The sequence below is a fragment of the Stenella coeruleoalba genome (genome assembly GCF_951394435.1).
Source record: "Stenella coeruleoalba genome assembly, chromosome: 7".
Taxonomy (NCBI): Eukaryota; Metazoa; Chordata; class Mammalia; order Artiodactyla; family Delphinidae; genus Stenella; species Stenella coeruleoalba.
Window position 1 is genome coordinate 90,566,746 of NC_137153.1, and position 25,816 is coordinate 90,592,561.

The 25,816-nt window shown below is 41.3% G+C and overlaps 1 long non-coding RNA gene across 5 annotated transcripts in view; it reads right to left on the bottom strand.

The window, feature by feature from the left end:
• Positions 1-25,816, bottom strand: part of LOC307188747 — a 292,437-nt gene that overhangs the window by 189,154 nt on the left and 77,467 nt on the right. For all 5 annotated transcript variants that reach the window (XR_013829050.1, XR_013829051.1, XR_013829052.1 and 2 more), the window contains exon 4: positions 8,090-8,294. This is a non-coding gene — a long non-coding RNA (uncharacterized lncRNA). The remainder of the gene's footprint in view (positions 1-8,089; positions 8,295-25,816) is intronic.

Here is a 25,816-nt window from a genome sequence, read left to right on the forward strand (position 1 = left end):
TCAATGGTCACACTCAAACACAAATGCTGCCCTTGGCTGCAGTCTCGCCAACATCATGTGTGAAACCAAACAGTTGGTTTCTCCGCTTTCCTTGGCAATGGCAAAGCCCCAGTTGGAGCCCCATGTTTGTGCTAAACTCCAGGCGGCACAATTCTGATTTATAACTTTTTAAATTATTATAAATGTGATTTCTTTCCATTGTAGGAAAATTGGAAAATACATATAACAAAAAGAAAATTAAGATACTTTTCAACCTATCTCTAAATCACAGATAACATTTTGTTGTATCCCTTCCAGACTTTGTTTCTCTCTATGCATATACATTTAGTAAATGAAAATTATATCATGATGTATATATTGTTTCATCTTTTTTTCACTCAGCAATATATGGTGAATGACTTCTCATATCAGTAAATATTTTTCTACAAGATTATTTTTAATGGCTCCATGAATTTCATTCTAAGGAAATATCACAATTTACTTGACCAGTGCCCATTATTGAATGTTTATATTATTTCCAATGTTTGCTATTATGTACACAGATGCTGCTGCAATGAACACCCTTATACATAATAACAATCTACATACATTGTTCAGTTATCATTTTAGAATAGAATACTGGAAGTAAAATTGCTAAACAAAGGTAGAATAACGTTAAAATTTTTTTAAAAATCATTTCAGGGCTTCCCTGGTGGCGCAGTGGTTGAGAGTCCACCTGCCGATGCAGGGGACACGGGTTCGTGTCCCGGTCCGGGAAGATCCCACATGCCGCAGAGCAGCTGGGCCCGTGAGCCAAGGCCGCTGAGCCTGTGCGTCCGGAGCCTGTGCTCCACAACGGGAGAGGCCACAACAGTGAGAGGCCCGCGTACCGCAAAAACAAAAACAAAAACAAAACCAAAAATCATTTCAAATTCTCTTAACGAAGTAAGTATATAACTAAGTGAAAGTGTCCCCTTCATGTGAGTTCTCCATTCTACAGTTTTTCAAAGCTTTTATAGTATCTATTTAATATCTATTTAGACATATGTCTAGATATACAAGTATCTATTTGTATAATTTATCTATTTATATAATTCAATAGATATATTTATATATACGTACAAATATACAAATATATATATATATATTTAGATAATTTGTTTTTCACAGGAACAATACATCTGTGGTGCTGGTATGAAGATTTCTGAGTACTGCATGTCACATTGTCCCATCGACAATCCCATCTTGCTATTGAAACTGGATGGGGTTATGCTTTCAAAGCAGGGCAAGCAACCCAACTGCTGCCAACAAGGATAGCAGTGGGGCACAAAAGGTAATTAAAATGATTGCCAGAGGCAGGTGACTTCAAACACGTTAGTCCACTGCAATTCCACTGTGAACCACTCTTTAAAATCTTTCAGGTTTCTTGTTCTTTGCACCTGAGAATGACTGGGCACCACCTCCACCTTTCTCCTCGTTGCCATGGTACATGCAACATCATATAGTATCGGAAGATTTGGCTGTATCACTGACTTTCTCAGTGCTGTCATCCAACCTCTACGTTACCTGATTATGCAACCTGCGAAACGGGACTGCAGGGTGTGATATAGCGTGACTGAAATGGACAAACAGCATTCTGAGAGGTCAGATTAGAGTGGCAGAGTAAAGCCAAAACCATTTTCTGGAGTCAGGATGGACAATGCCAAGGGCAGAACCAAGCACAAGAGTCAATGGCAATGCAGTGATGAGTCAGGGAATGGGCGCTGGAGGATTTGCACTGCCAACCAAATCATCCCACTGGGCTGTGGTTCCCTGGCATGAAGCCTCCTTGTGGAGCCAAGCACATACCTCCCTGATTATTCTGTGAACTGTCTTAAAGGCACCACCTGCTAAGGGTAGAACCAACCATCTGCGAGCCAAACTATGACATCAGAGTCATTTTGCATAAGACCTAGAAATCAAATCAATGAGATTCACTCTATTCAACCACATTTGTTCATTCATTTAAAAATTCTTACTGAGAGTTAACCATATTGAAGTCCTGAGCCAGGCTCTGAGGATTCAGAGGTGAATAAGGCATAGTCCCTGTCTTAGTGGGACTGAGACACACACAAGACTATTTTAGTAGATTGTGCTGGTCACAGTGATAGGGACCAGAAAAGTTGTTCTGGAATACTTTTGAGCAGCACATGGAAGATTACATAGAGGAAGTGATGTTAAAGCAAAGAACTCCAAATATGCAGAAGTGAATCAGATGAAGATAGAATGGCACGAGAGTGTTCAGGTAGAGGCAGCAGCTCATACAAAAGTGAGGGCTTAACAGATTAAGTCAGGAACTGCTTGAATTTGTAGTGACCAAAGCAGAGAAGGCAGGGGAGGTGGTGAGAGCTAGAGCCAGGGAGGTAATCAAGGGCCATGTAGGACCTCATACACCATGCCAAGGATAATGAGACCCACTGAAATGTTTAAGCAGAAAGATGGCCAGACTGGCAATTTTAGAAAGCTCACTGTGGCAAATGGACTGGAGAAGGCAAGGCTGGAGGCAGGGAGGCCACACCCCTGAAAACTGATGTCAAAATAAATAATTTTCTTTTCCTACTTCTCCTCTGTTCCTTATTCATTAACATTTATGGAGTATTTACCAAGTGTCAGACCTTGTATGAGGCACCAGAGGTAAAAAGAATAGGGTATTTGCCTTGACTGCCCGGGGAAGCTACGTGCTTGTGTGATGGGTTTGTCCAAGAGTGCATGTCATTAGAACTTAAGCACACTAAATTCTCTGCGAAATGCACTGCAAAACCTACTGTTTAGCTTTGGTTTCCATAAAGAGGCAGCCCTCCCAGCCCCCTTAATCCAATTAAAGGAGCTCTCCGTCACTGTGAATGCTAGCCTGGCCATGCAGAAAGTTCCTGGCCATCGAGGATGTTCTGTTCCTCGAGCTCGGCCTGGGCTGTTGGGCCCTTGCTCCTCCCCTGAGCTGTTTCCATGGGCTGCTGGCCATACTCTGAAAAAATGCACAGGTTGCCAAACTGTCAGCAAAAGCTTTAATGAATGGTTCTAATTACATTCAAGTAGCAGAGCCCACTGCCATTTTAATCAAATCTGGGCCTGGCAAGCTCTTTGGCAGGAATACAAGAGAAAGCCTCATGAAAATCCTGCCAAAACACTAATCACCTTTTATCCGAAATTTGCCTGATGGAGGCCTGGATGAAAAACGCTTCGGGGGGGCGGGGGAGGAAAAAACCCAACAACAACAACGTTTTGATATTTTAGGGAGCTTATTTTGGGGCTTGCCATAAATTACTCCATGTGGGGAGGGGAGAAAATTCCAAATCATGAGTTGCCAGGTGACTTCCCTTCAGGAACAAATCCTCACGGAGGCGGAGGGGGCTAGCCCCTCCAGGGTCTGAGACAGGCATGCTTGGCCAGGTCCAAGTGTACCTTGCACACTGACAGAGACATGACCACATGGCCTTGTCCAAGACCTTGTCAGAATCCAGCTCTGGGAGGGAAAAGACCCCCAGCCCTGCTCTGTGTCCTGGCATCACCTTAAACCTATACCCCGTCACTAACTGGAGTTCTTCCAGCCTGGCCTGGAGTGGTAGTAAATAACTTTTTTTTAAAAAAAAGGATGGCTTTCATATTCATTACTGTGATTCTCAAAGGCTAAAGGGAGAGAGCTTCCTCTACTGAACTATTCAAGGCAAGGACGCAGGTAATAGGGGAACTAAAACCCAGACAACTCTGTTCTAGCCAGAGCGAAACAGAAAAGAAAGGTTTGAGACAAACCAGGTTCCTCTCCCCTGGGGCAGAACAAGAGGAGAAAGATTCAAATTGCAGCAAGAGGGAATTTGTTTACAAATAAAAAAGAGCTTCCTGACAATGAGGATAGACAGTGAATAGGGAACCGAGATAAGGGGTAAAATCTCCTTGACTCATTGACTCTGCCCTTGGAATACACTGCGGGTGTTTCCACACACCATCCATCTGTAAAAGCTAGTGCCCTCAGGTAACAAAATGAAGGTCTCTAACATTTAATTCTAATACCGTAAATATCTCAGCCAGTTGTTACCCCTAGCTTGTTGGTTAGATTCAATTTTCCACATATTTTGTATCTTTTCGCCTGGTAATGTGGCCTCCAAGAGCTCTGGGATACGAGGGAGTTTGGGGTACCTGAAAGTATTTGACACATGAATTTGGAAGCTCTTGTTTTTATATCTAATCCCTTGACTAGTTATATGACCTGAGCCTCAGGAGTTCAGTTTTTGTCACTCATAAAATGAGGATTAAAATATCTGCTCTGCCTATTGTATAGAATACTTGCAAGAATTAAATAAGATCCTTGCAAGTATATAAACTATCATATGTATTTTACATATATCCTATATATTTTACCCTATATATTTTATATATATATACTATATATAATTATATATATATATTTTATATCCTATATAGCGTATATAAAAATGCACTGCAAACATGAAAGCACTTTACAAATATTTGCTCATTTCTTTATTTTTGTATAAATGTAGCTACAAAAGAGTGAAGATCTGAAGTTGAGTCTTGAATATCACTATTCACTGGCCACACGAAACTGCATTTTTGTTTCCTCTATGTAAAATGGGTGTAGTACTGCCTCATAGAGTTGTTGAGAGAACTGGATAAGATAATGGATGTGAAAGCACTATGAAAAATGAAATAATAGAGAGAGATGATTATGCCAAAACATGCTTACTGTGGGACTTAAATTATACAGGTTGGATCCTGGAGATATACCAGGAACGGAAAGTTAGTTCAAAGCCAGTAGTTTAATTTGGGGAGAACAAACATTTCAACAGATACGGGGTTCCAACAGAACGAATGTCTATCCAAGTAATAGTTTCTCTGAATCCATTCTGGTGGGAGTCCAGCTCAGGCTACCACATGGCTAGAACACCAGGTTGAGTGTCCAGGCCTCCAGGATTAGTCTTTCTGGAAGATAAAGCACACTCCAACCCATAAAATGTAACTACTCCAGGGCTCAGGTAAGGACATTTGGTAGGTAAATTGTCAATGGATTGACAACATTTTTTAACCCTTATCTGTGAAATAGCTAAAAGTCATAGGATAAACCTTCCTTTTATCGTTGAAAAACTTGGACTTAAAAGAAAATGTCCACAAGATAGAAGTAAGGTCACATAACCAAAGATGAATACAAAAGTGTGGTGGGGACACTTAAGAACAGTGTCCATAGGCCTGAGCCCAGGAAGTATAGAGTGTTCTCCACTAAGGACCTGTAAGGAAGGATGGAAAAGTGAATGGGAAGAGGAACTTGCAAGAACAGAGTTAGGAATGCTAAGATCAAATAAGGTGAGAGATAAAATTTAAAAGAAGGAGAAGGAGAAGAAGAGAGAGAAAAAAAGATTTCAACAAACTCAGAGAAAAAAAAAAAAGGTGTAATCCAACAGTGAGAGCAGCATTTTCCAACATGAGTTCCTGAAAATTAATTTCGTGAAACGATATTAAAGGATATAAAAAAGAAAAGAAAAACTGTGGTCAAAGATGTTGGATTGTGCAATCGATTAATGAAGTTTCTTTATTGAGGGACTTCCCAGAGAATTTAATGCTAATGTGCACTGAATATCTCTAAGAAGATATAGTGAGTGTATTTCCCAGACTTATATGACCACAGGATTTTTTTTTTTTCCATAAGGCATCTTACAGAAATAGAACCCCATATAAAAGTTTGGCTTAGGAAACACTGGCTTAGAAGATCCAAAAGAGAATATGATTCCAGACCAAAGGAGTCTCTGGAACATTAGAGATTTTGCCATTCCATTAGTTCATTTATGTGTTCATTCCAGAAATATTTCTCAGCACCTACTGTGTGCTAGGCCCTATCCCAGGCCCTGGGAACACAGTGGTGAGCAAGGCAGATGAAGTCCCTGCTCCAGTGGAGGGTCTGTTTACTGAGGATGGAAAGGAGAGTAAAAACATAAACAAGTAAACAAATATATGAACAAGACTATGATAGACTGGATAATGGCCCCTAAGGAAGTCCATGTCCTAATCCCTGGACCTGGTGAATGTTACCTTATATGGCAAGAGAGACTTTACAGATTTGACTGAATTAAGAATTTTGAGATGGGGAGATTATCCTGGATTTTCTAGGTGAGCCCTAAATGTAAACACAAGCCTTCTTATAAGAGGGGTTCAGGAATGTCAGATGGGAGATGGTGATGGGACGATAGAAACAGAGGGAGAAAAGGCTATGTGATGAAGGGACCCAAACCAAGGATTCAGGCAGCCTCTGGAAAAGGCAAGGAATGGATTCTCCACTACAGTCCCTAGAATGAACCAGCCCTGCCAACATTCCACAGTCTCATTTAAGACTTCTGACCTCCAGAACTATAAGAGAATAAAAGTTACAGACAGCCCCCAAATTATAACAGTTCGACTTAACGATTTTTCGACTTTATGATGGCGCAAAAGTGATACGAATTCAATAGAAACTGTACTTTGCATTTTGAATTTTGATCTTTTCCCGGCTAGTGATATGCAATATGATACTGTCTCACGATCCTGGGCAGTGGCAGCCCCACCTCCCAGTCAGCCACGTGATCATGAGGGTAAACAACCAAGACATTTACTACCATCCTGTACCCAACCATTGTGTTTTCCACTTTCAGTATTCATTAAATTCCATGAGATACTGAATACTTTTTTTAAAATATAGAATAGGCTTTGTGTTACATGATTGTGCCCAACTGTAGGATAACTGTAGGTGTTCTGAGCATGTTTAAGGTAGGCTAGGCTAAGCTATGATGTTTGGTAGGTTAGGTGTATTAAATGCCTTTTATATTTATTTATTTATTTTGGCTGTGCCGGGTCTCTTAGTTGCGGCATGCAGCATCTAGCTCCCCGACCAGGGATCGAGCCCAGGCCCCCTGCATTGGGAGCGTGGAGTCTTACCCACTGGACCACTGGGGAAGTCTGAAATGCCTTTTGACTTAGGATATCTTCAACTTACGATGGATTCTTTGGGACATACCCCCACTGAAAGTCGAGGAAGAGCTGTATGTTGTTTTAAGCCACTAAGTTTGTGGTAATTTGTTATGGTAGCAACAGACAGCTAATACAGAGATCATATTAGCTGATGATAAGTTCTGTGAAGAAAATACAAGGGGACCTGATAGTGTGAATAGCTGGGGTGAGAACAGGCTTCTGCTTTCAACTGGGTGGTCAGGGAAGGCCACTCCGAAGGGTGTCAGTTGACAGTGTACACAAGATAGCGCAATTCAGCTTCTCTGTTGCCGTGTCCCCTCCAGAAAGGAAAAGGGGGCTCACTGGCATTTGACCGTTTGACACTGTTGGTCCAAAGAACAAAGACTCACTCAGGTCACTTTAAGGGATGAACTGCTTATTGAAAGGATACATGTAGAAGCAAAGATACCAAGATTATCACCCTTGGCCAAGTCGCAAGGAAATGGAGGGAGAAGACTCCCAGCCAGACTCCCAGACAGAAGAGGAATTGCATTATTGAGATGGGATGAGAGTTGTTCAGAAATGGAAAGTTGCTCAGAATCCAGAGCAGGATTGACACGGTCACTAGTGGAATAGAGGATCCTTAGCCTAAGTCTCCCCATTTAGCTGACTTCCGTCTCTGTCTTCGGTTTTCTCCATGTGTCTTTCTGCCTTGGCTCCAAATACCAATGGCTTACTATGCTAAACTCTTTCATGAAACTCCCCAAGAGAGAAAATCTGATTGGTCCAATTCTTCACCATCCTCCTCATTTGTCACTGGCCAGCCTAAATATTGGCTGCCTGTCTATGGGTCAAGTGCCCATCCCTGATCCAATCAGCTATGACTGCAGTAGCCAGGCTGCTTGGCCACGAATGCACGAGGAAGTGCCCAGGACCACAGCAGAGAGAAATGGGGGTAGGCCTACCTGCTTCCTCCTGAAGAAGCTGTGGGTGGGGCTGGAAGTTGACACAAAGACTTGTCTCAGTAAATCCAAATTCCTGGAGAAGGAAGCTGTTTCCCTGATATCTTATCTACACAATGTCTTAGTGCTATTCTTAAACAAAGAAATCTATGTAAAATAATAGAACTAAAATTTGTACTCACCTCTTTATCATTTGAGTTATTCAAGTAGCCACTCCCTCAAGATGATATAGAAAGGATTTCTTCACCCTGGTGTCTGACCCCAGAGGTTTTCTTATAAGCGACCAGCATTTCCTGAGCTCCCAGATACATGGAAGGATCATCTGAGTGTGTAGAAGGTAGATGTAAGGGCAGCTGGTGCAGGTAACCTCTAGGTGTGTTACCCTGGCTGAAAGAAACAGAGAGCAAGAAGGAACCAGAGGTCAAGAAAAAATTAGAGAGTCCGGTTCCTCTTTCTTCATGAGATCCCAGACATGAACCCAGGTGGGTGTTTTATGGGATCAGAGAGACCAGACAGACGCTCTTCTCCACTCTCATTCCCTTCAGCAGATGGAGCCCATGTGGTGACTGTGGGGATAGGAGCGAAGTTCCTGAATACCATGAAAGATGAGAATGTAGAAGGACTCAATCATTTCAGGGACCCCAAGTGTGAAGCTCCCTTTGTAGTTTATCTCTTTTAATCCTTACAATAGATTGGAGTAGTAAGGAGATCTTCATTAGCCCATTTCACTGAAATGGAGGGTTGCAGAGGTGAATATCCATCATGTCCAGAGACTTCCGACCTCTCTGTGAAGCATCGCTCCCACCCGGGCAGTTCCCAGAACAATGGGATTCCAATCCCTACCTACTTTCTGCCAGCTCCCTTTTCTCCCACCATACACACAGCTTTCCTTGAGCAGACCTCTGGACCTAATAGTCACTACTGTACAGCAGAGAACAAGAGAAAATAATACCCTAGAACACTGACAAGATCTGGCTTGGGACAGATGGCCACCAGGCACAGCTTGGGGAGGAGGAGGAAGAGGGAGCCCAGGCTCCATCACTTATCAGCAGAGAGCCCTCATGAAAGCCACTTCACCTCCCAGCCTTCATGCCCTCAACTACAAAATATTTCCATCTGCCCTGCCATGTTACAGAGCTAGGTAAGGAGTAATACCGAGACAGTTTGTGAAAGTGCTTCAAGGACAATGAAGATTACTGTAGCCAGAAGGAAGGTTGCTTAGCCAGACTAGAATATCTCCCCAGGAAGCTGGATTCTCTTATCTTCTCATTCACTGTCCCAGGAGACTCCTTGCTCTCTCACTTCCAACTCCAGCTGCAATCAGTGGTACTGGAAGGCAGGGGACTTTGAGCATTTTTATATCCTCATTAGCTCAATGACTCGTACTTGAATGAATGTTTGTGCAGTGTTTGACAGTCTATACATATTTTCATGTAAACCATATCATTTATTCCTCACAAAAACCCAATGTTGATCATAACCCTTTCTAGTGAGCACTAACTATGGGCTAAGCACTGCTATTAGCAATTTTCTGTGCATTATCTCATTTACTCATCACAATAACTCCATGAGGCAAATGTATCATTATTATCTCCTTACTCCTCCCTAAATGGGAAAGTTGGAGCACAGAGAGGTTAGGGAACTTGCCCAAGGTCACACAGTAAATAAGTGACAGAACTGGGATGCACTCCCAGGGTGGCTGGCTCCAGAGATTATGCCCTTTACAACATGTTAAGCTTGTTAACATGTTGCAACATGCTAAGCTTGTAGCATCTATTTCATTTTTATTTACATATGCCATGTCATTCAACCATCACAATAGCTCTACAAGGCAGGTAATTCCATTATACTGGAAAGGAGCAGTAAAGTGATTTTTATTAATCCGGACAGTTAACAGAGCAGGACTCACATCAGTTCTTCTAACCTCAGTCTGGTTCTCTTCCCTCTCTCATAATAAAGGTAAAAACAAGCTCTTTTCAAGGTGCTCTGGAGATAATTGAGATAACAAAGGGCAAGTGGTTTGATTTTCTTTGGAAGAAAGGTTCTTGAGAAACTTAACATTTGATTATTGTTCCTGCATTTTCAGTGAGGAGCAGCAGTGTGGGGGTGATGCCAAATATCAATCAGGCGACGAACAAATCAGTCATCTTCTGGGTAAGTGCGCACATCAAATTAGCATTTTAGGAGTGAGGCGGAGAATGAGATTTCTAATAAGTCTCTCTCCAAAACATATACCAGCTTTCAAAGACATTTCTAACATCTAACATTCATAGGATTTTCACAAGAAAGTTAGTAATCCTAAAACTCTCCTAGGCTAACAGTGTTTTCTCTTAGAAATTGTAACAATAATAATTCTGAAGAAAGCAGTAAAGTTCACTTCTTTATTTTCCAGTTTCACATACCCCACAGTGGTCATACGCGGGATGTTGTTGATTTCTAAAGAAAAAGCTTGCTTTAACCGGTGGAATTTTTACAAGGGTGGAAACTTACAAAAGATGATTACTCAGTGAACTCAATAAGCCATCATTCACCACAGACATAAGAAAGCAAGATATGACCTTTCACCTTGAGTATGACCGTTAAAATGAGCCAGAAACATGGAAGGACATGTGGTAGCGATAGAGGCCGTCTTTTTCTTGTCGATTCAACTCCGGACGCGCAGGCCCAGCGGCCATGGCTCACGGGCCCAGCCGCTCTGCGGCATGTGGGATCTTCCCAGACCGGGGCACGAACCCGTGTCCCTTGCATCGGCAGGCGGACTCTCAACCACTGCGCCACCAGGGAAGCCCCTCCATTCAACTTTTATTCTTCTCTTGTAATTAGGGTAAAATTTTAAAATTATTTTTATAGTGCTTGACTTTTTCCAGCTTTATTGAGATATAATTGACATATAGCATTGTATAAGTTTAAGGTGTTGAATGTGATGACTTGACTCACATATATATTGCGAAATGATTACCACAGTAAGGTTACTTAACACAACCTTCACCTCACATAATATAATTTTTGTGTGTGTGGTGAGAACATTTACATATACAATACAATATTGTTAACTATATTCACCCTGAATACTAGATCCCCAGAACTTATTAATCTTATAACTGAAAGTTTATATCCTTTGACCTCTCTCATTTCCCTCTACCTCCTAGCCCCTGGCAACCACCATTCTACTCTCTGTTTCTATGAGTTTGCCTTTTTTTCTTTTTTAGATTCCACATAAAAGTGAGATCATACGGTACTTATCTTCTCTGTCTGACTTATCCCACTTAGCATAATATCAACATTTTGGAGTATGGCGCTCTGACACTTACTAGCTCTGTAATTTTAGGCAAGACCATCTCTTTAACCCTTAAGCCTCAGTTACCTTATCTGTAAAATGGAGACAGTAATAATACCAACTGGATCATAGCAACTACCATACATCAGATACTGGTAGAAAGCTGGAGATGCAGCATATAACAAGACAGTCAAGGCCCTTAATCCTATGGAGCTTATGTTATAGAAGTACTCAATAAATTGTTCATAATTATATTATTACTGTTATTTATATTTTTTGTTGATTGGAATTTGGTCCTATTTTTCCATATCATTTTTTCCTTAGAAAAGATTCTGTCTTTTTCAATAGAAATCTTTTTCTTGCTTAGATAGTGAATTTTTTTTTAACTGTTGCTAAAAGTAATGGGTATGAGTTGCCTTATACACAAAAAAAAAAGGTGAAATTTTCTGTGCAGGCCAGGCCTGGCAATTTCCTGAGGTCGAAGAATACTGGAGAGGTATGAGGTCTTCTTAGAACAATCTCTGAAGAAAGCATGCTTATTACTGAGTGCACAGGGAGTGCTTTGAGTAGAAAGGATTCTGGAAGCATCAAGGGGCCCTGTGGCTGTGGCCTCTGAAGAGACTTAGATGGATATGCTTAGGAAGGGCCAGGCCTAGAGGTGCCCTCAGACACGTGTAGCTGAGGAGAACCTCCAGGAACATGACATGTACACGTGCTTGCGGTGGCCTTCTCCAGTTGTCTACTCTGAGAGGGACCCTCAAAAGGTAGACTGACCACTCACCTATGCAGGCTTGCATAGACCCACCCACCCCACAGCTTCTCTTTGGGACCCAAGCAGACTTCTCTGCTTCTAAGGCATATGGACAGTTTCATCTGGACACTCCTACATGGCTCCAGGACCTTCTTCCATAAGTTTGCACATCATCTCAGCCCAATCTTTATTGCTGGAATCAAAGCTTTGAAACAGAGGACACAGGGAGGAAGATTTAACTTCCAATTCACCTCTGCATTTATTTGCTAACAAAGCTATTCCTAATTAATCTTTTTTATAAATGGGTAAACATTATCACAGTTCATAAAGTTTTTTAAAATGGATAAACATTTAGAACTTCAGAACAATAAAATTTTAGAGATGGAGGGATATTCGAGCCAATTAATCCAACCTCCTTTGTTCAGAGCTGAGGAAAAGAGGGTTTGGAGAACGGAAGGGACACTTCCGAGATCCTGTGACTAATATCTGGGAAATCTGGGACCATGAACCAGGTCCTCTGACTCCTAATCTAGTGCTCCTTCCACCTCTTGATCAATTTACAACCTGGAGCAGGAAATTTGACTATCCTTCTAATCTCCTCCCAACTTGTGCAGCTACAAAAATAGATACAATCTGGAAGCCCAGCCATGCCAAATATTGTGGCAGACTTCCCAGCCTCACTCTCCTCCTCCCCCAGCTGATGAGAAGTTGAAGCTCCATAACACTCTTGCTAGAAATTTGAAAATTATTTCTCCTTTATTCTTTCTTATCTCTAAATCCCACTGCCCAACCAGGTTCAAAGACCACTGAGGATCCACTATTCAGAGAGGAGGGATTAGATAGATCATCAGATAAACACAGTCCCCTGTTTTAGATTCTATAAATTTGAAATATATGAAACAATTGTGAATATTTATATTTTAAAAAGACCCAGACTAATGATGAAGAAAAACATGAAGTCTTCAAGGGAAACCTATGTGGCTGCATGAGGTCTTTCTCCAAAGAGGAAAGGCTAAAAAGAAGTTGGACTTATTAAAAGATTAATTTCAAATGGTGGCTGGATCCTAAGAGAGAAGCATCCTAGAAACAAAAGACAAGAGCATTTGAACAGAGATGGAAGTTGAATTTGAGAAACTGTTTTCCTTCATGCTGATACTTGGCAGCAAAATGGAAAGAGTACATGGAGCTATATGTACAAGGGTACTCATTGCAGCACTATCTGTAATAGAAAGAAATGGAAATAATCTATATCTCCTTCCACAAGAGACTGGTTAGAATAAATTACAGTGCCTCCCTACTGAGGAATATCATGAAGCTGTTTAGAAACAGAAGGTTAAGCTATATGTTCTAACATAGAATGGTGTCCAACATACATTAAGATACTACACAGTAAAAAATAAGTCACAGTATTATATAGTATGATCCCATTTGATCTAACAGAAAATGTATACATTTGTATACGAGCAGAAAACTTCTAGAAGAATATGCAAGAAAATTATTTGCCGGGAAATGCTAATAGGAAGAGAAAGAGAATGAGAGGCTTTTATTAGTCATCTTTCAACCTTTTGATGTTAAGCTTTTACCATGAGAATAGATTCCTTCTAATATCTTTTCTATAAACCACAAAAATCTAATATTTTTTAAAAACCACAAAAATCATCCAGAATTGACTTTTTTCTCATAAATTTTAATTTATTAATAACTCTTCCACAACATAAGAAATAATGAATGTAAGAGAACTATCCAGAGCTCTTCATCGAATTCCTCTTTTTCTTCCTTCCTGAAGACTTTAGCCCTTTATCCTCTCCATCCTTGCCATCACCATGTGCAACTTGGAAGGCTGACACCACGTAAAATTCCACAATCACATGCTTTGTTGGCCTCTTGCACACACCCTTGATTCATTCTACATCAGCCACCAGCCTTTGACTACTTGTTGGACCTCGTTGTGATACCTAGAGCTAGAACGTGGAACTTCCTTTCTCTGGTCAGAGCCCAGAAAGCTATGATCACAAAGCTATGGCACAGATGCTCCAGCAAGTCCAACCAGATCATCCTTATTCTCCTTTTTGGTAAAAGTACAGATCAGGGAATTTCCTTAGTGGGTGCCAGTGAACTGCAGCAAGGCATTTGCCCAAGTATCTGCAACATACTCGTGGACCTACATAGAGTGGACTGAAGGGGACAGAGCTACAGATTTAACAAAAATGTCCACAAGGTATAGATTACTGATGATGGCAACCTGTATAGAGGCACCTAAATGTCTACAAAGTAGTCCAGATTTGGGCCTTTTCTTTCTTTTGTTGGCGAGGAGAGGTATTTTAACAAATAATTTGGGGGGTGCTTTTCTTGCTCAATCTGTTTATCAGTGATTTGGAAGAAGACTGGAAAGCCAGGTTTTTAATCTTCACTAGCTTTTCACCTATCACACTAATTTTCCTTTTCCTCCCATTTTGTGAAAGCATTCCAATTTCTGAACTTGAAAAGGTATGGACTGGATCATTTCTTTTCTACGTTAACAACTTGCCTTTCTGCATACCTACATACTTTATGATTCCATTTATAGGATGTTCTGGAAAAGGTAAAACTATAGAGATAGAGAATAAGGGTTAGGGGTGGGAGGAGGGATTGACTACAAAGCAGCAGCATGAATGAATATTTTTGGAAGATGAAACCCTCTGTGTCATGATTGTGGTGGTAGATACTATGCATTTCAAAACCCATAGAACGATAAACCATAAAAGTATGATTTTTACTGTCTGTAAACTTTAAAATAAATTTTAAAAAACCTTGCTTTGTCATTTTGACATCCTAATATCTATAGTAATATTAATAAATGATAATAATATTAATAATACATACAAAAATGAATGGTAACTCCTCAGTTCAACAGTGTATTTACCATTGAAAAGGTAAAATTTCTCTGATTTCTTCAGTGTTGGAGCTGAAATAGCTGATTGGAAATATACATCATGTCATCTTCTGCTCCCTGCCTCTCAGTTTCATCTCTAGTCATTGCTCTTTCCTCTCACTTCACATTCCCAGTCATAAATATATCAGGTTGTTTCTTGCTCCTGTGCCTTTGCACAAACTCTTAACTGATAACGCCTTTGCCCTCTCATCTCCCTCCATCAACCCTGAAAACCCTTCAGCCTTCAAAACCCAACTCAGCCATCAGCTTCTTGGGAAAGGCTTCCCTGACTCCTGGTACAAATTGTGCTTATTTCTATGACCACCCCCATGATGCTGGACTGTGAATGTGTACCAATGTACCACTCATCCCATTATCACCCCATTAAACTGAGCTCCCGGAGGGTAGATACTGAGTGTTCTTATTTGCTTCTGAATCCTTAGAACTCAGCACAGTGTTGGGTACATAATCCTGCACTCAATAAATATTTGTAGACCTTAAATAATTTTAAACAACTCATGTTTTTTGGGTGTTTTTTTTTTCTGATTAGGCAAACTAAATCACTAATTATGTCTTTGAATAAGAGGGCATTTTTCCAAGAAAAAAAAATTCCCTAACAACATAATCATTTTCCCTTTTCCAACATTTTGTTACTACTTGGGAACAATTTCATATATTAAGAGGATAGTCAGCAGCAATCCATTCTATAGCATGTTTTACAAGATATTTCCATATCTCGTTTTAGTCAATTTCCTTCTCATTTTCAAGTACTGGTGTAAATAAGCTTGCCACACCTTTATGGAGTAATTCCTAATTACTGCAGTCCCTTATACTTAAGAGGACAAGTGCTTTTGACTTCAGCTGGGGCTTATCCTGCACCTGAAAGCAAAGGGAGAGATATAGGTAGGCCACACAGACTCTCTTAAAGGGACTGTGATACATTGCTGCAAGAATCTCAGACTAGTGTTTACAGTAAAACCCATGTGCCTTGCTCAAATACTAAGGGATCTGAAGGGATTGGAGGGAGGGATTTCCAATCCCTGTATTCTGTATTCACCAAAGCTGATCTCATTCCCTGGCTCCAGTAACAGGATAGGTCAAAGACATCTGGCTGTTTCAGGCAGGGATTTTGGCAACTGCTGGGATGAACCCTTGCCTCCAATGAGACTGTAGCAGGCTGGGTCTGCAAGGAGAGCTGCCACCCTTGTTGTCACATTTGTCTGAGTCAAGGCTAGACAAGAGTCTGCCTGGAGCTGGGGTTGTGGGCAGATTTCTAGAGGTCTGGATAGGATGCAAGTGATGGCAAGGCCAAGGCTGAGGGCATGGGAACATGGCTCGGGGGCCTTGGCAACACCACTCATGAACACACTATCTGAGAAGAAGACTGGCATAGGAACATGTGCTGTCACATCGCTCATCCTCAATTTCCCTGTCAAAGATGGAGGATTAGAACCAGTGATTTCTAAGGCTCCCTTCTTGACCCTGGTGTAGGTAAAATGGCTTGGTCACAAGCAAGGTCGGGCAGGAGCAGTGGGCAAGGCAGCTCAGAATTCATGGTGAGCTGGACTTCATGCTGAGCTAGAGAAGGACACAAGGTAAGAGCAGCCCCCAGGGCTTCTTGGATGGCTCCTGAAGCTCCCTGCTCCAGTAAGCCTCAGGGAAGCTGGCTCCTGAATCGGCCAGGTTTCCCAGGCCAGCTAACAAGCTACCTGCTTAGAGGAAATATATTTGCCCAGGGAAAGGCCTTCAGAGGCCCTCTGAGCTGCACAGAGTAATCCACGAAAGAATGCCAGGGGCAAGACAGGCATTTCTCACCTCCTTTTAAGCTCTGCCCCGTCCTCCCCTCCCTCAAGTGTATGCGTCATTAGAGAGCAGCGCACGTGGTAGACATACAGCAACTTTAGAGTCTAAAGCCATGGATTTGAGCCTCAGCCCTGACTGCTGTGCATTTATGTGACCTTGGGTAGATTCTCTTCCCTACGTAAACCTCAATGTTCTTCATGTGTAAAATGGAAATTATATCACCCACCTCCAGAGATATTTCCATGATTCAAATCAGATCACTAAATAGCTGTGCTCTGTAAACGGAAACACCAGATAGACCTAAGCCATTAGCCATGTCCAATTATTTTGGGAAATTGTTGGGGTCTAAATGATCCATTAATAAAACCAGAGCTGGAGAGAAAGCCTCTCTAGGCTCTGTGCAGACTTGCTGTCTCCTATGGGTCATCTGGCGATTCCCCCAACCCTCCCCTCCAGCCTTCCGGGCTTGGCTGTGGGGCCAGCCAGCCACTAACAGGATGGCTTACTGCTCAGACCAGACAGTCCCCAGGGTTGGAGGCCTGTGCCTGTCAGCCTATCAGCTGGCACATTGACAGACAAGGAATCTGGCCAATAAATGTCTAGGCGGGAGGGTACCAATTCTCAAACCTGGTGATTCAGTGCAGTGAATCCAAAGGGGTAAGAGGCAATACTAAATGCCAGAGGTCTGGTGGACCACAAACCTTAGAACTTCAAGGCCATGGAGTATTATGGAAAGCAGGTGGATCTGCGGAAAGAGCACGCCATTCCTTGTGCAGGAGACAGTGTGTTGAAACTTTGAGTCCCAGAACACTGGAATACCAAGCTCCGCTCTGCTCTTTACTGGCTATGTATCCTTGGCCAGAGCACTTCACTTCTCTGAGCCTTGGTTTTCTTGTTGTACGATGGGTATTTCAATAATAATATTCCAGTAGCTAATATTTATTAAAGGTATATTATGTGTCAGGCACTGTTGTTTCATGTCCTCCGTGGGTATAACACATGCAACCTGCTTCTCAGGATTCTTTCAAGGCAACTGGCTAAAGTACCTGATAGGCTAATAGGCACTCGACAAAGATGAGCTTCCTCTCTGCACCCCTTATCCTTATGTTGCACAAAACCCTACTGCTCTAGTGCAGCAATTTCTTTATTCTTTGTGAATCCAGCTCCACCACTTAGCAGCTGTGTAGCCTATGTATTGTAGTTACTTAACCACTCTGAACCTCACTTTTTTTTAAATAAGGTAAAACAATGAGAGATGACCTCATAGAGTTGTGGGAATGAAATGAGATGGAGAAAAAGTGCTTAATTCAATGGCCACACATAGTAAATTCTCAATGAATATTCGTTGCTTTAATGGTTTTTTATCACCCCTCATATTTGTGTCATGTTTTTCACATATGAAGCACTTCCACATCTGTCAACTCTTCGTATTTATACTCTGTGAGGCAGACAGGGCAAGAATTATTATTCCTATTCAACAAAGAAATGGAGGCTTGGAATTGTGGAGTGACTTACTCGAGGTCACATGGTGAATAAGTAGTGGAGATGAAACTTAAACCCAGATCTTTCTCCTCTAAGCCCAGTGTTTTTTCCCCTTTAAGAAGCTGCTGAGAGGCCACTGCCAGAGCCAACCCCTCCAAGTTGGTCCTTTGGCCTGAAAAGGAATCCCATCTGTGTGGCCAGTGGTGTTTGACAGTGGGTGAATGTCGCGGGGCCCTGAGTGAGTCCGGAGTCTCCATGGCTGCTCTATAAATGGAGGCCCATCCCAGGCAACTAGAGGCCCTTGAGGATAATTTCTGGCAGGGACATGGCTCTCAGTGAAAACAATTCCTGCAGAGCTTGGAAGTCCTCAGACATTTCAGGGTCCCACAGAAATTGAATGCAAAATCATATGCATAAGTGCGCCGTGTTTTTTTTCTGGGTAGAAGGTCCAATGCTTTTATCAGATTCTCAGAAGCATCCCTGATCCACAGAAGGGAAAGAACAGTTGTTATAAGCTGCCACTTTGACTTCCACACTGAATTACCCTCTTCCAAGTCCTGTTCCCTGGGGGTGGCTTCTGTGAACCATGACCATGACCAAAAGAAACAGCCACCCTCTGTTTGCCTGGCCTGGCATGGCCTTTATTTTCTTCTTGTTTATATTTACCAAATTTACTATAGTGAATAGAGAATACCTTTATAGTCACTTGAAACAACAAAGTTTTTTTTTTCTGAAGTTTTAAGTCCATTACTTAACCCAAGAAACAAGAGTTAACATAAGCAGGGTTTACCACTTTGTCTCAGCAAACACAATTTAGATGTGCTGTTCCTAATGAAAACCAAAGCAGAACAAATAATTAAGTTAAGAATAACAGCAACAATTTAGTAGTTTGCCAATTAGCAATTCACTCCAACATGTATTGAGTAAACGCTGAGCTCACAGAACACCATGCTTAGTGCTTCTAGTTTAATTGGCCTCCGTGCAACACTTAGCATGGCTGGCCTCTTGTCATCTACACCACCACCTTCCCTTGGTCTTGGTGACACACACTTCTCTGACTACCCGTGGGTTCTTTGTGCACATTCTTGTGCAGGTTCTTCTTCCTCTGCCTTCTCCATAGATATTGGCTCTACCCACCTGCCCCTTGTTATCTGGCTGGCTATCTCCCTGATGATTTCATTGGCTTGCACAACTTTGTTTACCATTTCTATCCTGATGATTCCCAAATCTGTAAACTTAGCCCAGATATCTTGAAAGAATTCTAGATCTATAAAGCCAACCTCCTACTGGACGCCTCCATCTGAAGGTCCCACAGACACAGACATTCAAACTCGACATGTCCGAAGATGAACTTCTTATCCCCAAGGTCAACCCACCTCCAAATCATGATTTTCCTCTTGTGCCTTCTACTATTGAATCCAAGCAAGACCCAGGGATATCTTTCCTACTGTTACATCCAGTGATCTTATACATGTCGGTTCTTCCTCAGCACCTTCAGTAACCTTCAAATACCTTGGTTATTCTACTAACTTCGCTCACCTGCATGAGGACAACAGCATTCTAACAGGTCTCTTTGCCTCCATTCTTGCCTGCTTTGAGCAGTTGATATCTATGCAGCAGCCAGAGTGATTTTCCCAAAATGCAAACTAGATCATGTCAGTCTGTCTACAACTCTTCAATGGCTCACCAGTGCCTTCAGGATAAGGTTCAAACATCTGAGAATGTCTTACAAGCTTCTCTGTCTCCAACACCCACCTCTCTGCCTACTTCTCTAGACTCCATCTACTGCCATCTGTATTAGTTAAGATTGAGGTCCCAGCTGCTAAAACAAAGACACAAATATCACAGTTGCTTTTAAACAAGTTAGGCAATTTTCTCTCTGTTACATAGCAATCCAAGCATAAGCAATTCAGGACTGATACAGGAATCCCGATTTCTTCTATCCCATTGCTCTACTATCCTACTATCCTCACTATGCAGCTTCCATCTAAGGTGGCTGATCTTGTTCTTACCATCGCTTCCCTTTTCAACCAACAGTGAAGGGCTAAAGGGACAAGGGTAGGATCCAGAAGAGGTAATATATTACACCCAACCACATCCCATTGGCCATTATTAAGTTAGTTACCTACACTTGGCTTCAAGGGTAGCTATGAGATGCGGTATTTTGCTGAGTAGCCACGTGCTGACTCGTTCTTGTTTTGACTTAAGATTTTGTAACCACTGAGAAGCTTTTCTCTTCCCACAGGATGGTGTCTTCTCCCAAAGAACTTGCTATAGCCGATTTTAATTGTTTACCTGTTTTCCCACTGCATCTTGTTCATCTTTGTTTCCTTGATGCCTAGCATAATGCCTCCTGCATAACAGGTTATAAATATTTGTTGGTTGGATTAATGGAAAAAAATTAAACTAAAATTAGGACTCAAATTATATATACACAGTATGAACTTAACTATGGAAAAAACCCCACCAAACCAAACAAATATAAACACCAACATAAAAAGAGTCTTGAATGGAAACATGTCAAAATGTTAACAGAGGTTGCTTATAGGCAACAAGGTTATGGTGGTTTCTTTCTGCTTCTAGTAATATTACTTTAATTGGGGGGAAAATAACATTAAAAACAAAGCGGGGGGCTTCCCTGGTGGCGCAGTGGTTGAGAGTCCGCCTGCCGATGCAGGGGACATGGGTTCGTGCCCCGGTCTGGGAGGATCCCACATGCCGCGGAGCGGCTGGGCCCGTGAGCCATGGCCGCTGAGCCTGCGCGTCTGGAGCCTGTGCTCTGAAACGGGAAAGGCCACAACAGTGAGAGGCCTGCGTACTGCAAAAAAAAACCACAAAAAACAAAGGGGGACATTTTGCTCCTTTTAATTCATACTAAGATCCCTATAAGTCTCACTTAAGAATGATACTTATACTGCTTTTGAGCCATTGTTCTTCCAAAACACCAAGGTGCCAACTTGGGATGAATTTTTTTTAGGTTAACATTTAGAGTTAACAATCACCAAGTCCAGCCTGCTCATTTTATAGGTGGGAAAAAAAAAGGTCCAGGGAGAAGAAGATGCCTCCATGTATATGGTCTTTTTAAAATTATTGTGGTAAGAACACTCAATGTGAGATCTATTCAAGTCACAAAATTTTTTTTTTTAATGGTACAGTTACTTTTTAATTTTTTTTATTTATTTATTTACTTTTGGCTGTGTTGGGTCTTCGTTTCTATGTGAGGGCTTTCCCTAGTTGTGGCAAGTAGGGGCCACTCTTCATCGCAGTGCGTGGGCCTTTCACTATCGTGGCCTCTCCTATTGCGAAGCACAGGCTCCAAACGTGCAGGCTCAGTAGTTGTGGCTCACGGGCCTAGTCGCTCCGCGACATGCGGGATCTTCCCAGACCAGGGCTTGAACACGTGTCCCCTGCATTAGCAGGCAGATTCTCAACCACTGCGCCACCAGGGAAGCCCTCAAGTGCACACTTTTAAGTATTGTTGACTATAGGCACAATGTTGTACAGCGGAGCTCTAGAACTTATTCATCTTGTGTACTTGAAACTTTACACTCACTGAATAGCAACTCATTTCCCCCTCCCCTTAGCCCCTGGCAACCATCTTTCTACTCTCTGTTTCTATGAGTTTGACTACTTTATATACCTCCTGTAAGTGGAATCATGTATTAGTTGTTTTTCCATGGCTGGTTAATTTCATTTAGCGCAATGTCCTTCGGTTTCATCCATCTTGTGGCAACTGGCAGAATTTTCGTCTTTCAGGCTGAATAATATCTCGTGTGTACAGACCACATTTTCTTTATGTTTATGCTGGACATTTAGGTTGTTTCCATATCTTGGTTACTGTGAATAGTGCTGCAATGAATACGGGTATGCTAAAATCTCTGAGAGATCCTGATTTCAAGTTTTTTGAATATATACCGAGAAGAGAGATTCCTGGATCATACAGTAGCTCTATTTTTAGTTTTTTGAGGGACCTCCATATTATTTTCCATAGAAGCTGCACCATTTTACATTCCCACCAACAGTGTACTAGGGTTTCAATTTCTTCACATCCTCACCAGAACTCATTACCTTTTTTTTGTTGTTGTTGTTAATAGCCATCCAAACAGGTATGGGGTGATATCTCATTGTGGTTTTGATTTGCATTTCCTTGATGTTTAGTAATGTTGAACATCTTTTCATGTGCCCATTGCCCATCTGTAAGCCTTCTTTTGAGAAATGTCTATTCAAGCCCTCTGCCCATTTTTTAATCAGTTTTTTTGGTTTTGTTTTTTGCTATTGAGCTGTAGGTGTTCCTTATATATTTTGGATATTAACCCCTTATCAGAGATACGGTTTAAAAATATTTTCTCCCATTCTGTAGGTTACCTTTTCCCTCTGTTGATTGTTTCCTTTGCTGTGCCAAAGCTTTTAAGTTTGATGTAATCCCACTTGTTTATTTTTGCTTTTGTTGCCTGTGCTTTTGGTGTCATATCCAAGAAATCATTGTCTAGACCAATATCATGAGCTTTTCCCCATGTTTTCTTCTAGGAGATTTCTAAAAATTCATATTTTATATCTACACCTTTAATCCATTTTGAGTTGATTTTTGTGTATGGTGTAAGATAAGGGACTAATTTCATTTTTTTGCATACGAATATCCAGTTTCCCCAACACATTTACTGAAGAGACTATTCTTTCCCCATTATGGAAAGAATGGCACCCTTGTTGAAGATCAGTTTACTATATGTGTGTGGGTTTATTTCTGGGCTCTCTATTCTGTTCCATTGGTCTATGTGTCTGTTTTTATGCCAGTACCTTACAGTTTTAATTACCATAGATTTGTGATATATTTTGAAATCAGGAAGTGTGAGGTCTCTAGCTTTGTTCTTCTTTCTCAGGATTGCTTTGGCTTTTCAGGGTCTTTTGTGGTTCCACATGAATTTTAGGATTGTTTTTTCTATTTCAAAAAAAAATGTCATTGGAATTTTGATTGGGATTTCATTGAATCTGTAGATCACTTTGGGTAATATGGATACTTTAACAGTATTAAGTCTTCCAAACCATGAATACAGAATATCTTTCCACTTATTTGTGTCTTCTTTAATTTTTTTCATCAACGTTTTATAGTTTTCAGTGTACAAGTCGTTCACTTCTTTGGTTAAGTTTATTCCTAAGTATTTTATTCTTTTTCCTTCTATAGTAAATAGGATTGTTTAACAAATTTTTTTTTTGGATAATTTGCTGTTAATATGTAGAAATGAAACTGATTTTGTATGTTGATTTTGTATCCTGTAAATTTTGTTAATTCATTTATTAGTTTAAGCTGATTAACTTATGGCTCTGGATGTATAAGGCTTGGTTTTATTCTGTAGGGAATGCCTTTGATTGATATTTTAAAATTTCAATTGTTCTCATTTTCAGTCATGATGAACTGCTAGTCTAGAAACAATGCATCCCACTGTGTGCATGGCTCAATTTGGTGCCTTGGCCAGCTCATTGGAAATAAATGATGAAATGCCCTAGTGGCCTATTACAGATGCCACCCCATCACAGCATCCTAAGACAAGGCCATTTGTCTGCAGCTTTTCTAAGAAGAGGCCTCTGGCCAGATGTATTTCTTTTTTGACATGATTGTGAAGGCCATTTTGTGGTGATTAAAAATATATATGAGTTTATTCTTCTTTCCACTTAGCTCTTTACCCATTGGTTATGCAGGCATATAGAGGGCACAGAGGGGCAAGTCATTTTTTAAAATAGTTTAAAACTGAACAAATTCAAGGAGAACTGGAGGCTTGTCTTTCCATCTCTTTCTTGTATGCCATGCTCTGGGAGCACGCCTTCCTCAGCGTAAGCACACCATGAACATGCCTAGCTCAGCATCTTTTCTCACAGCTTCCTCTGTCCCTTGAATTCTCTCTCCCAACCTCCAAACCCAATGGTTCTGCCTCCTCCAGGAACCCTTCTTGATCTTCCTGGCTCTCTCTGGTCTCACTTGCCTCAGAACTCCTAGCTCATGGTCTATGTACATATGCCACTTCTTTTGCACTTCTCATATATACCTTAGGTTGTAATAAAATTTTTCATGTGAATCTGCTGTGTTTCTCCACAGGTGTGCTTTCCTTGAGGCAAGGGCCATGTCTGATTCATCTCCATTTCTTTAGTGACTTGCATTCACTAAGCACTCAGGAAATTCTGGTTGAATCAATAAGATCAGCCAAGATCCAAGCCTTGAGGGCAGCTTTACTCTGGGATTTGAGTCAAGATTTCTTTTGCAGCTAACCCAGAGCATCCAGCTATTATCCATAGATCTTCTGAAACAAGTCACCATTCTAGACCCTCATATTGAGGGAAAGTAGAAAAAGGAGTGTGGAACCGATGGGGAGGAGTCCTGGGTGCAACTCCAATCTCATTCATTGCTAATTGAATGAGTCATTTCATCTCTTGCAAAAATTGTTTGTTTTTTCCAACTGTAAAATAGTTGTTGTTGCACTTCATAGGTTCTAAGGATTCAATGAAGTAGTATACCCAAAAGAGCTTGTAGGCAAGTTAAAACACAAAATGCTTACTTTGTGCTTGTGTAAATATTACCTTTTTCCTTCTCTATTTACAGGCATCACTATTTTTCTGTTCTCTTTCCATCCATGTCTGACCTATCCACAACATTTCTATTCACAAAATTCACCCTAGCACAAGATGCTCTTGCCTATAGCAAACAGCAGTCTCTAGAAGTTCAAATTTTATAACTGCAAATGGAGTCATTCAAAAATACCAGGGTCAGGGCCACGGCTGGCATCTACAATGAGGGTCCAGAAGGAGTGATAAAAATCAAATGACCTCTGTATTGTTATAGAGAGTCAATATGCCCTGAAGGGATTTATCTTAGCAGTAGGAATGTCTAGGTGGTAACAATAAAAGGGAATGTGCAAATGGAACTGGTGCAAATTATACTGGGTATCCTATGTGAAGATCCAGTGTTTATTTATCTCCCTTGGTTCACAGTGCTGCCAGCACACCAGCATCCCACATTTCCTTACCTATGGCTAAGTAAATAGGGCCTGGTCATACAAACAGAGCATGGATCCTTCATCTTTCCACCATTTGATATGCAGAATTTATATAATGTGAGTGTTCATCTTATCTCTTGATTCTAGATATGTGAGAGCTCATACATGCGTCTAAGAGAAATATCCTTCGTGCCAAGATGTCAGGAGGGCCAGATCTATGTGGAGCTTTCCTGGGGCTTTTGTATAATGCAATGCACCCAGAGTCCAGAAGAAAATATTATCGGGTGAGACCTTGAAAGACAAACACCTCTGAACTGGGGGCAAAGGTCACAGTGACAGCTTGTTCTTCCTGTTTCTCCTACAATTACTATGTCTCATGGGTGGAGTGGCATTGAACCTAGAGGGAAACAGGAAATTTTGCTATAGGCTATGGCTTCTCTGCTCTCCTGCCATGTCTTTTTCACTTCTCTCTTCTTAACCACAGTCTGCCAAGTCAACCTTGAACAGCCATGAGCCTTCTATCTTAGAGTCATTGCAACCCCTTCCCCACATTTCTACCCAGTAGCTCACTTACAGATGCTTGTTCTCCAATTGGTTCCTTTCAGACTGATAACTTCTTAGGATTAGCTACAGATTTTAGATTTGATTTCTCTCCTCTATCAAATAATGCACTGCAGGCCTAAGGCAAGGGAGGCACCCAGG